The following is an 11,479-nucleotide window of genomic DNA, read 5'->3' on the forward strand; positions in this document are numbered from 1 at the left end:
TAGTCATACGACAAGTGGGAGCAAAAGTCTCTTCATAATCTATGCCTTTTTGCTATGCATAACCCTTTGCAACAAGTCGAGCCTTATGGCGATCAATCTCACCATCCGACTTGCGTTTCAACTTGTAAACCCACTTCGTACCAATGGCCTTTTTGCCAGGAGGCAAATCACATAAAGTCCATGTGTCATTTTCTATAAGTGCATCATATTCTGATTGCATGTCAGCCATCCAATTTTTTGAATTCTATGCTTCATCAAAAGATAGAGGCTCCTCAACATCATGTAAACTAGCCACAGCCAAAGCATAACAATCTTATGCATAGGATGCATGGAGAGAGCCTGAACGAGAACGACTAGACAAAGGTGCATCCAATTTACTATCACGCAAAGTGTGCACCAGCCATTTTTGCATACCTCTAGCCTGCTCATTTTCAGCCCTTTCCTCATCAAGTACATCATGTACATCTGCATTAGTAATAGGCTGATCTAAAACATTTTCAGAAACCCCCATAGGCTATACATTTGCCTCATTGGAACTTACATTCGTATTTCCACCACTGAAAAGAGGCAACAAAGTGTCATAAATGTCATGTGAGCTTACATTACTGTCTCTAGTACATGACAGCAAGGGCTGAACAAAATCTTCCACAAACACTATATCTCGAGAAACCAGAATACGTTTTTTTTGCGGATGATACAACCTCTAACCTTTGCTTTCAGCATTATAACAAACAAAAATACATTTGACAGCCTTATCATCCAATTTTCTGCGCTGCACTTGTGGCACCAAAGCATATGCCAAACAACCAAAAACACGCATGTGCTCAATAGAAGGCTTTCTATCATGCCATGCTTCATATGGAGTAATAGACTGCAAAGCTTTCGTAGGACACCTGTTAAGTACATACGTGGCACACATGATGGCCTCAAGCCAAAAAGAATGCGGTAAAGCTTGACTTTTGACCATACATCGTGCCATTTCCGTCAGTGACCTGTTTTTTCTCTCAGCAACATCATTTTACTGAGGTGTATAAGGCACTCTACATTGGTGTTTTATCCCACGACTAGCCAGAAATGCATTAAATTCATGAGGCATATACTCCCCCCCTCGATCGGAACGGAGGGTGCCCATAGTACATTTCGAGACATTTTCAACCATAGCCAGAAATTGTTTGAAGCACATAAAAACTTCGGACTTCGCTTTAAGCGGAAATACCCATGCATGCCTAGAGTAATCATCAATGAAAGTCACGAAGTACAGGTCATTGCCCAAGGACGGAGTTTGCATGGGCCCACAAACATCACTATGCACAAGCTGCAACCTGCATGTGGCCCGAACTGAACCATCCTTTGGAAATTTAGAACGCTGCATCTTACCCAAAATACAGCCTTCACAAACATGTTTGACAGGTGCTTCACGAGGCAGCAAAGAAGCAACCATATCAGATTTTTGCAAACGTAGCAAACTAGCAAAATTCAGATGACCAAAACGTGCATGCCAAAGTTTTGCATCTGAAATAGCCCTTGAATCTGCAACATCATTTGCAAAATTTTGTCCACACTTGTCATACAAAGTGAGCTTATACAGCCCACGGCACAAAAGGCCAGATGCAACAATTTCATCACCAAAACTGAGATCATGAATTGTACATCTGTCATCCACAATTTGACTACAAGTCCAAGTCTACCAAGTGCGGATACTGACAAGAGATTCTTCTTGATCCCAGGTACATACAGTGCATCAACAAGTGTGAAGGAACTGCCATTAGCAGCAGTGAGCACAATCTTTCCAACTCCCTGAACTGGATAAGAGGCGTTGTTGGCACAAGTGACTGAATTCCCATGAGGGACAGACTCGAGAGAGGTAAACAATTCACGATGTGAGGTAATGTGCTTTGTAGCACCACTGTCGAAATACCACACATGTGAATCTGCAGCAACTAACAAGCATGCATCATGGACAGTAGGATTGTAAGTGCACTCTGTGCTAAAAGCCCATTCTGCATCAACATCAGCATTACAGTCTCCTTTCACAGAAGACTCAACAATGGCTGCATTTGTAATGGAACCAGCATTTGTAGTGGAACCACCCTCTTTCTTCTTAGCCTCTTTGGCCTTCAACTTAGGACACGACTTGATCAAGTGATCATTGGCTTTACAATAATGGCAACGCATCTTCTTTTTTCCCTTATCACCAGAATTGCCAGACGAAGTGCTGCCAGCAGAAGCATTAGGAACATAATTTTTGCCACTTGCGACAGAACCATAAGAAGTGGCTGCATTACTATTACCACCCTTTCTTTGAGAAGCAATAAAAGCCTTTTCATCTGCACGCTGTCTAGTCCTGTTTTTTCTGGACAGTGACTCTTGCAACAGCAATGTGCATAATGCATCAAACTTGACAACTTCAGGATTTCCTTGGGTCATCAGTCTCCAAGTACTAGCAAAAGTCTGGTAGGAATCTTGTAAGGCATCAAGAACAGTCTGCACAAGGGAACTGTCTGAAATGACTTCACCTGCAGAAATAAGCTGCTCATTGATATCCTTGACACTAGCAAGGAAAGTGTCCATATCATCTTCCTCATGCATAATCTTCGACTCCAGCTCTTTACGCAGCAAAGCAATTTTAGCCTCATTGCGGCTTGCATAAAGACCTGCTAAAATATCCCAAGCCTGTTTTGTTGATTTTGCTGAACGGATGTGAGGAACAATGGTGCGCTTCACAGACAACACAATCAATGCATGAGCCTGCACATCCTTAACATCCCAACGAGCTTGTTCTGCCGTAGGCAAAACAACTCTAACAGCAGCAATCCTTGCAGCAAGACCTGCAACATCCTCAACATCGCCTACATCCTCAGAACGAGGATGTACATCAATGCCCTGCACAATGTTCCAGAAACCCTTTGACACAAGAACATGTTGCATCATATAAGCCCACATAGAGTATTTGTCCCCATCCAACCTGTCCTCAGCAGCAAACATCTTGAACACATCTGTGTTGTTGTTGTCAACCATGGTAAATGTTGCACCTGATGTGAAAACTGCTCGAAAATAGGAGAAACGGAGCGGGAACAACCTGTGCTATATAGCACAAACCGTAGAAGACTGTAAGGCACCTATTATGCAGAAAATGGCACTGACAGAAATTCTGCACAAAATGACAAAATAGCCTGTGCAGTACTGCCTGTAGTGGAAACGGAGGCCGAAATGAGCCCAAATCAAAATTCTGAGCAGACCAAGCTCTTCGAGCATCCCCCAAAACTTTGTCGACCTGCGAACGCTCGCCAAAGCTCACTGAAATCGGAGAAGGTGAGCAGGCGTGTGCTGGAGCAGCTGGCGACTAAGCCCGAGAGGACGTGACCTGCTCTGATACCAATTGTTGGAATTAGGGTTGTAGAGAAACACACACAGCTTGGAGAAGACGAAGGAAGCTCAAGGCACACAATAGAGAGTGTGTTACTTAGTGTGCAATGGAAAGATTGATAGCTCCCTGCACTTGAAACAACAGTTATCTTTTCGATAACACTCAAGCTCTTCAGGAGAGAGTTTATTTTTGCCTTTATAAACTCCCTTCTCCTTAGATTTGTTGTTGTTGGCGTTGCCTTTAGGAGACTTTTGGACATTTTCCTTCCCCTTAGGATCATTGTTACGGTCCTTGTTCTCTATGGACTTAAAGATTTCTCTTATTCCCTTGTTGGAAATTGATTTGTGAAGACACCATGGTATGGTGTATGACCGCAGATGTAGTGCGTGGCCTTTGGGAGTTGACATACTCCACCATATCTTCAATTTAGACCCGCACAAAATTGTTGTTTTTGCTCTCCAAAATCCATCCTTTTGAAGACAGTGGCTTTGAGATGTAAGTCTCAAAACTTGTCTACATATTTGTGAATAGATTCGTAGGGAGAGAGCTTCAAGCTTCGCCATTCGGTGAATACTTTGTCTTTGGCATTGGTAGCCAAAAACTGCTTCATGATGGAAGCTCTTAAAGCTTTCCATGTTCATGGGGCTTCACCATTTTCCCATAGGCTAGACCACCATTGCCTAGCGGAATTTTGAAAATGCATAGCTACATGGCGTAGCTTAAAGGACTCCATGAAGCCCTCATCTCCAAACGCCACATCAAATTGTTGGATGAAGGCCAAGAATTTGTCCGTAGCACCAAAGGTGCCATCGTAGGTAAGGAAAGAGATGTTCTTTCCTCCCTCTTTGAACTTCTTGAGCTTAGACAACCTCTTCCACGCGGCATAGGATTTCCTATGGCCTCTTCTTTTTGGTGGTTCAAAAGTTGCACCATCACTTTCTTCAGAGGAGGAAGAATTTGAGGAGGATGGAGAAGAGGATGACCTCTTTCTCGCCTTTTTCTTCCCTTGGTCTTCCTTATCTGCACCATCACTTTCTTCATAGGAGGAAGAGAATGAATAAGATAGAGAAGAGGGTGACCTCTTTCTTGCCTTTTTCTTCTCTTGTTTTTTGTCATCCATCTTTGAATTATGGTGTGGAGAAGTGTGCGATGGTCTTCTCCGTTTAGGGGGTGTTGGAGAGCGTTTTGCCCGTGTCTTCGTGGAGCCATCTCTGCCGAGGTGGTAGGAGATTCACTTATTTCCTGTTCTTTTGGTGGGGGCTCTTGAGTTCTCCTTTAGGAAGGAGATGCGTCATCAAGTAGTAGATTTTTGAGCCCTTCGTACGGATCCTCTTCGTCTTCCCAAATTGGAGAGAGACCTCTTTTGGAAGTCTCACAAGGAGTCTTCCTTAGTACTCTCTCTTCTTGGTGGGGAGTTTGGAGAATCCCATGAGCACGAAGCTGCCATTGCACTTCACTTTGGAGGGATGGATTGTCCATGGCTTGTTGAAGGCTAGAAACAAGGTAGTTAACAAGCATAGGGGCATCATTAGTAGCCTGCTCATTAGCAAAATCAAAGCTATAAACATTAATTTCACTCTTTTTACTATTGTCAGCCATTCTAACAACTTTTAGGTGTAAATTTTTTTTTTAGGTGTACTTTGGCACTTCCAGGTGTCTTCCCTCCTATTGGCACCCAATTGTGCGTGGTATCTGAGCTCGTTGCCATGGTGGCTCTATCTCTGATTTAGTATCTGTATGGACCACCCAAGAACTGGAAGGTCCTGCTTGCGATTGGTGGTGCGATGGCTCCTCCCTGTTAGAGTATGATGTTTGCTAGCCCTCTTCTTCTCGCCAGCACTGGGCATGTTGCTTCACTCTATGTCGAGGTGTTTGTTGTTGTGTACATGAAGAATCTTCTGTCCTTGATGACTCTTGGGCCCACGACTACCATGTCTGTGTCTACTGCTTGAAGAGTGCCTAGAATGGCCAGGTGTTCGTGGCCGTCCTCTTGTGGCTTTCTTGGGGAGTCCACTATGTAAAAATTGCATATAGCACGTGCGAACAAGAGGTATTTATAAAATCCCTTACCTATATATTTTCAAGTATTGAATATACCCCTTATGTATGCATTTTGGTGTGAAAACTAGCCCTTATGTATGAAAATTTTCGCTTTCTTAATTAAAAAACCCTTTATGTAAGCAATTTTTTTAATGTAAATGTACCTAATTATACATCCCTTATTTTGTTTGCACGTGCTATTTTACATATTTCCTACTGGATGCCCTAGGGTGCCTTTAAGCCATGCTGGCTTCGTACATCCTTGGAGGGTGTTTCTATTGGCAGGTGGATGCTATTTGGCGGTTTCTTTGGTGCGCGCCATTGGGTATGGTAAGAGCTCACCCGTGCTTAAGAAATGAGTGGTTTATAAGAGCATCCAATATTTATAAGTGCCTATTTTAAAAGGCCCTGTTCACACTAATGTTTGCAGAAACCTCTTATTTTTTAAATAGATGCACCAAAATTTATTTAAAAAATATGTACGTCTCTACTACTCAAGAGTAGGTTGAATGCCTCTATGCCCCGCATAGGGAGAAGCATGGGATTCATACATGACTTTCTCACAAAGGGAGAGGGTAACACATAGCCTATTGCCATGGACAAGGTAACCATCCTGCAAGGTGAATGTTTTTTCTTTCCTCCCCAAGGCAAGGGCTGACATTATATCTTTAAAGTGAGGGTCATTAGCATATTCATCTATCATAGAAGATAGATCATTGTGAGTTCCTATAGACACCGCATTGACTCTTGGTCATCGTGAAATGCATCAGCCACTTGATTTTGCTTACCAGCAATGTGAGCAATATGAAAATAAAATTGAGAAAGAAAAAATTCCCACCTCACTTGTTTGTGGGAAAGCTTGGTTTGCGTCATGAAGTAATTGAGACTTTGGTGGTCCGTTCATAAAATAAATGGATCCCCCATTAGATAGTGCTTCCAAGTGTCTAGGGCATGTAGAAAAACTAAAAGCTCTTTTTCGTATATGCCCAAGACTCATTCATTGGTATTGATCCTTTGGCTCTCATATGCTATAGCATGCCATTCTTGAAGCAAGACTGCTCCAAGGCAATCACCACAAGCATCACATTGGACCTCAAATGGATTTGAGAGATCCGAAAGCATAAGGACTGGCTGGGAGGTAAGCTTCTCTTTGATTTTGTCAAAAGCATTTTGCTCCTTAGCAATCCATAAGTACTTAACGTTCTTCTTTGTTAAGTCATTAATGGTCCTACTATTTGAGAGAATTTTGCTATGAAGCGTCTATAGTATGCACACATATCAATAAAGCTTCTTAGCTCGTGTAGATTCCTTGGATTAGGCCATGCTTTTATTACCTCCAGATTTGATGGATCCATACAGATACCATCTTGAGAGATAATATGACCTAAGTTTTGAATCTCTTGAAGGAAAAATTTTCTCTTCTTTTGATTGATAAAAAGCTTGTTCTCCCTCAAATCTTGAAAACTTACCTAGAGATGTTGCTTGTGCTCCTCCAAGGACTTCAAGTAGATGCTGATATCATCAACGAGTGAACTTGCGATAGGGTCTAAATATTTTCTCCATTAACGATTGAACATTAGGCAAAATTTGGACTCACAAAGAGGCCCTTTAAGGAATTTTGACTTTACCTCTCTCTACCAAAACGGGTGCATGGATAAATTTTTACAAACAAACGCCAAAGTTGACAGAGGTTTGGCAGTTAGAATGTCCTCTTCAAGCTCTATCTACTGGTATATAGCACGCCATGAGATTCCTCATATTTTAGAAGATTATTTTTTTGATTCACCTATGATGTGACAACTCGTGAATCAAAAAAAGAATCTTTTAAAATATGAGGAATCTCATGGCGTGCTATATATCAGTAGATAGAGCTTGAAGAGGACATTCTAACTGTCAGACCTCCGCCAACTTTGGAGTTTGTTTGCAAAAATTTATCCATGCGCCGGTTTTGGTAGAGAGAGGTAAAGTCAAACTGCTTAAAGGGCCCCTTTGTGAGTCCAAATTTTGCCTAATGATGTGGTCGGTGCATTAGTCAAGCCAAAAGGCATGACTAGATATTCATAAAGACCAAATCTTGTACGAAATGCGATCTTTAGGATATCTTCATTCACTATCCTCATTTGATGATAGCCACTTTTAAGGTCAATCCTAATAAATTAGGTCAAATCTTGTAGCTTATCAAACATATCTTCTACCCGTGGTACAGGAAATCTGTTTTTGATAGTGAGATGGTTTAGCGCTTGATAGTCCACACACATGCGGTATGTACCATCTTTTTTTTGCACTAAAAAGATTGGAGAACAAAAGGGAGAGGAGCTAGGCCACATCATCCCTTTGTCTACCAGTTCTTGTACTTGCCTCATGATCTCCTCTTGTTGAGCTTGTTAAACTCAATAAGGAGGCTTGTTAGGCGGTGAGCTTCCTGGTAGGAGCTCAATTTGATGGTCATCATCTCCTCATTTTGGAGGTAAGTCCAAAGGGATATTATCAATAAAAACATTTTGGAATCCATTTCGAAAATGAGACAAGTCTAACTCTTCTTGATTCCTACCATCTTCATTTGATAAAACATTAGGAATTTTAATAGATTGTTTGATTTACGAGGGGTATGGTACAACCAAGCTCATTATCATCTATGCACATGTCCTTTTTCCTATACTTGAAATACAACCTTCTTTCAGGGAAATTTATATTAACAGCCATATGGTCAAACCATGGTGCCCCTAGGATGACATCTTCATGCTTGAGAAGAGAGATGAAGAAATCTTCTTTGTCAACATAGCCTTGGACATGAAGCCTCAATTTCCCAATCAAGGGAGTAACTACGACTTCTAGCCCCTTGAAGGCTCCATCGGCTAGAAATACATCTCCCATCTCAAGAGCTTGACTGCCTAACTTGGTGGCCAACTCCGTGGATATGAAATTGTGAGTAGAGCTAGGGTCAAACAAGATAAAGGCATCATGCTCCCTTACCTTTCCCCAAGAATAGGAGAGAGGTGATCCTTTGCAATGAGCATCCTCTTTTGGAACTTCGATCATGGAAGCTCTAGAAGTCTCATTGCGGGCATTTCTTTTGGGGCAAGAACGGTAGCCATGTCCTTGTTCCCCACACTTAAAGCATTTGTGGTCCTTGCAAAAAGCTTCTAGATCTTCAGGAGAGAGTTTATTTTTACCTTTGTAAAATCCCTTCTCGTTGGACCGGTTGTTGTTGTTGGAGTTGCCGTGGGAAGAGTTTTGGCATGGTGCCCCTAGGATGACATCTTCATGCTTGAGAGGAGAGATGAAGAAGTACTCTTTGTCAACATAGCCTTGGACATGAAGCCTCAATTCCCAATCAAAGGATTAACTGTGGCTTCTTGCTCCTTGAAGGCTCCATCGGCTACAAATACATCTCCCATCTCATGAGCTTGAATGCCTAACTTGGTGGCCAACTCCGAGGATATGAAATTGTGAGTAGAGCCAGGGTCAAACAGGATGAAGGCATCATCCCTTACCTTTCCCCAAGCATAGGAGAGAGATGATCCTTTGCAATAGCATCCTGTTTTGGATTTTTTATCATGGAAGCTCTAGGAGTCGCATTGCGGGCATTTCTTTTGGGGAAAGAACTGTAGACATGTCCTTGCTCCCCACACTTAAAGAATTTGTGGTCCTTGCAAAAAGCTTCTAGCTCTTCAGGAGAGAGTATATTTTTACCTTTGTAAACTCCCTTCTCCTTGGACCGGTTGTTGTTGGAGTTTCCTTGGGAAGAGTTTTGGGCATTGTTTCTCCCCTTTGCATCATTTTTGTCTTTGCGAAGCCCATGGAAAGCCAAGACAAAAGTGATGCAAAGAAAAAAAACAATGCCCAAAACTCTTCCCAAGAAAACTCCAACAACAACAACAACAACAAACGGTCCAAGGAGAAGGGAGTTTACAAAGCTAAAAATAAACTAGCTCCTATAGAGGTAGAAGCTTTTCGCAAGGACCACAAATGCTTTAAGTGTGGGGAGCAAGGACATGTCTACAATTCTTGCCCCAAAAGAAATGCCCGCAATGAGACTCCTAGAGCTTCCATGATCAAAGCTCCAAAAGAGGATGCTCATTGCAAAGGATCACCTCTCTCCTATGCTTGGGGAAAGGTAAGGGATCATGATGCTTTCATCCTCTTTGACTCTGGCTCCACTCACAATTTCATATCCATGGAGTTGGCCACCAAGTTAGGCATTCAACCTCATGAGATGGGAGATGTAGTTGTAGCCGATGGAGCCTTCAAGGGGCAAGAAGCCGCAATTACTCCCTTGATTGGGAAATTGAGGCTTCATGTCCAAGGCTATGTTAAAAAGAATATTTCTTCATTTCTCCTCTCTTTTTCTTGTGCACAAATTTAAGTAGTATGCATGTTTAGAATCATGTTTGTATTGATGACGTCTCTCAAACACCAGGTAGAAATTTTCACTCTACTTTGGAACTATGATATGGACTAAAGAGCACAACATGCTTGCAGCAGCTAAGTCTCCCAATCCCCAATGGAGTAGTCATCCATCTTGAAATGATGTCGTAGGGTAAAAAGGGATCCTCTACCCGCTAAGAAACATTGACTAATGACTAAGGCTTTATCTTTTCTACCTCATAGTCAAAGACGACTATGGTTTTAAGGGAGAGGTAATGTCATAAAATCTAATATCTAACTATATCCAAATCATTTTCTCATATTAAACTGATCATTTAATGTGGGAGAATAAATGGGAACTTTCTCATACGCTACTTCTTCTTCCTCTTCCCTACTCTCATTCCTTGCTAGCTCTCTCCACCTTTGAAGGTGTTTGAGGCCTTCAGAATGAGGCCGAGGATGGTTAATGCTTTTACAAATTTTGGTGCATGAATCTTTCCATCTTCATTGCATCACCTAGGTCACAAGGAACACAAAGATTGTATTGTACCAAGCCTCTCTTTATGGGAGAATCTATAATAGAAAATCCTATTGGAGGGGGGATAGGCTCCACATAAATCCGGTCCTCAACTGTTGTCATGTTCTCTAATTATTTCTCTTGCAAAAGTATTTTTCATGCCAGGTTAATTAAGTATAATGGTTGTGTTGCTATCGCTAATTATTGTCACCCTCTATGTTCTCAAAGTAGTCTCATAAAAATGCTCACTCTAGTTCTCTAATTTTTTCTAGCCTCAAAGTTCATAGGCCATTTCCATTACATGTTGATTTTCACATCGCATTTGAGTCCTAATGCCTTGTTAGCTCTTGACGAGTGTTATGCGTAGAATTGGATTGTGGACTCAGGTGCTACCTTTCAGGTGACTCCTTACAAGGAGTGGTTTTCTACACACACTGACACACATATCACGATGAAGCTAGAAAATTATTTTGAGCTTGATATATGCGATGTGGGCATCATCACATTTTCTATGCGTAATGGCACTGAGTTTATGCTGCATAATGTTAGACATGTATCCAAATTGACAAATAGTTTATTTTAGTTGTACAACTAGATGATTTGGGTTACATTACCATATTTTCTCATGGTTCTTGGATCATCAAGGGAAATCTGGTCATGCTTAAAGGCCAAAAGTCTGGCTCATTGTGCTCACTTTATGTCTCTTTCGTAAAGAGGATTCTATTTGTGTAGCCGAGCTGCCATCTACAGAGTTGTGGCTAGGACGCTGCCATCTACAGAGTTGTGGCTAGGACATATAAGTCAAAAGGGAATGAAAGTCTTGCAGTGTTTTGGTTTTATCCCTGTGTAAGATTACTCTAACCTCTCTTTATGTGAACATTGTATCTATGGCAGACAGACTAGGTTGACATCAGTGCCTTTAGACAAGGAGTTAGGGAGTCATCTAGATCTCGTTCATAGCAACTTGTACTGACTATGCCAGTCAAGTCTCTAGGGGGAGAGTTATACTTCCTAAAATTCATAGAAAAGTGTGGGTTTATCTCTTGAAGCAAAAGAGTGACGTCTTGAGTGTCTTTCAAAAGTCTTGGCATTGGTAGAGAACCAATTGGGTAGAAAGCTTAAAGCTTTGCACAGTGACAATGGAGGCGAGTACATCTCCTTTGAGTTCAAGGACTTTTTCAGTAAAG

The sequence above is a fragment of the Adiantum capillus-veneris genome, chromosome 28 (genome assembly GCF_014529385.1).
Source record: "Adiantum capillus-veneris isolate H3 chromosome 28, ASM1452938v2, whole genome shotgun sequence".
NCBI classification, from domain to species: Eukaryota; Viridiplantae; Streptophyta; class Polypodiopsida; order Polypodiales; family Pteridaceae; genus Adiantum; species Adiantum capillus-veneris.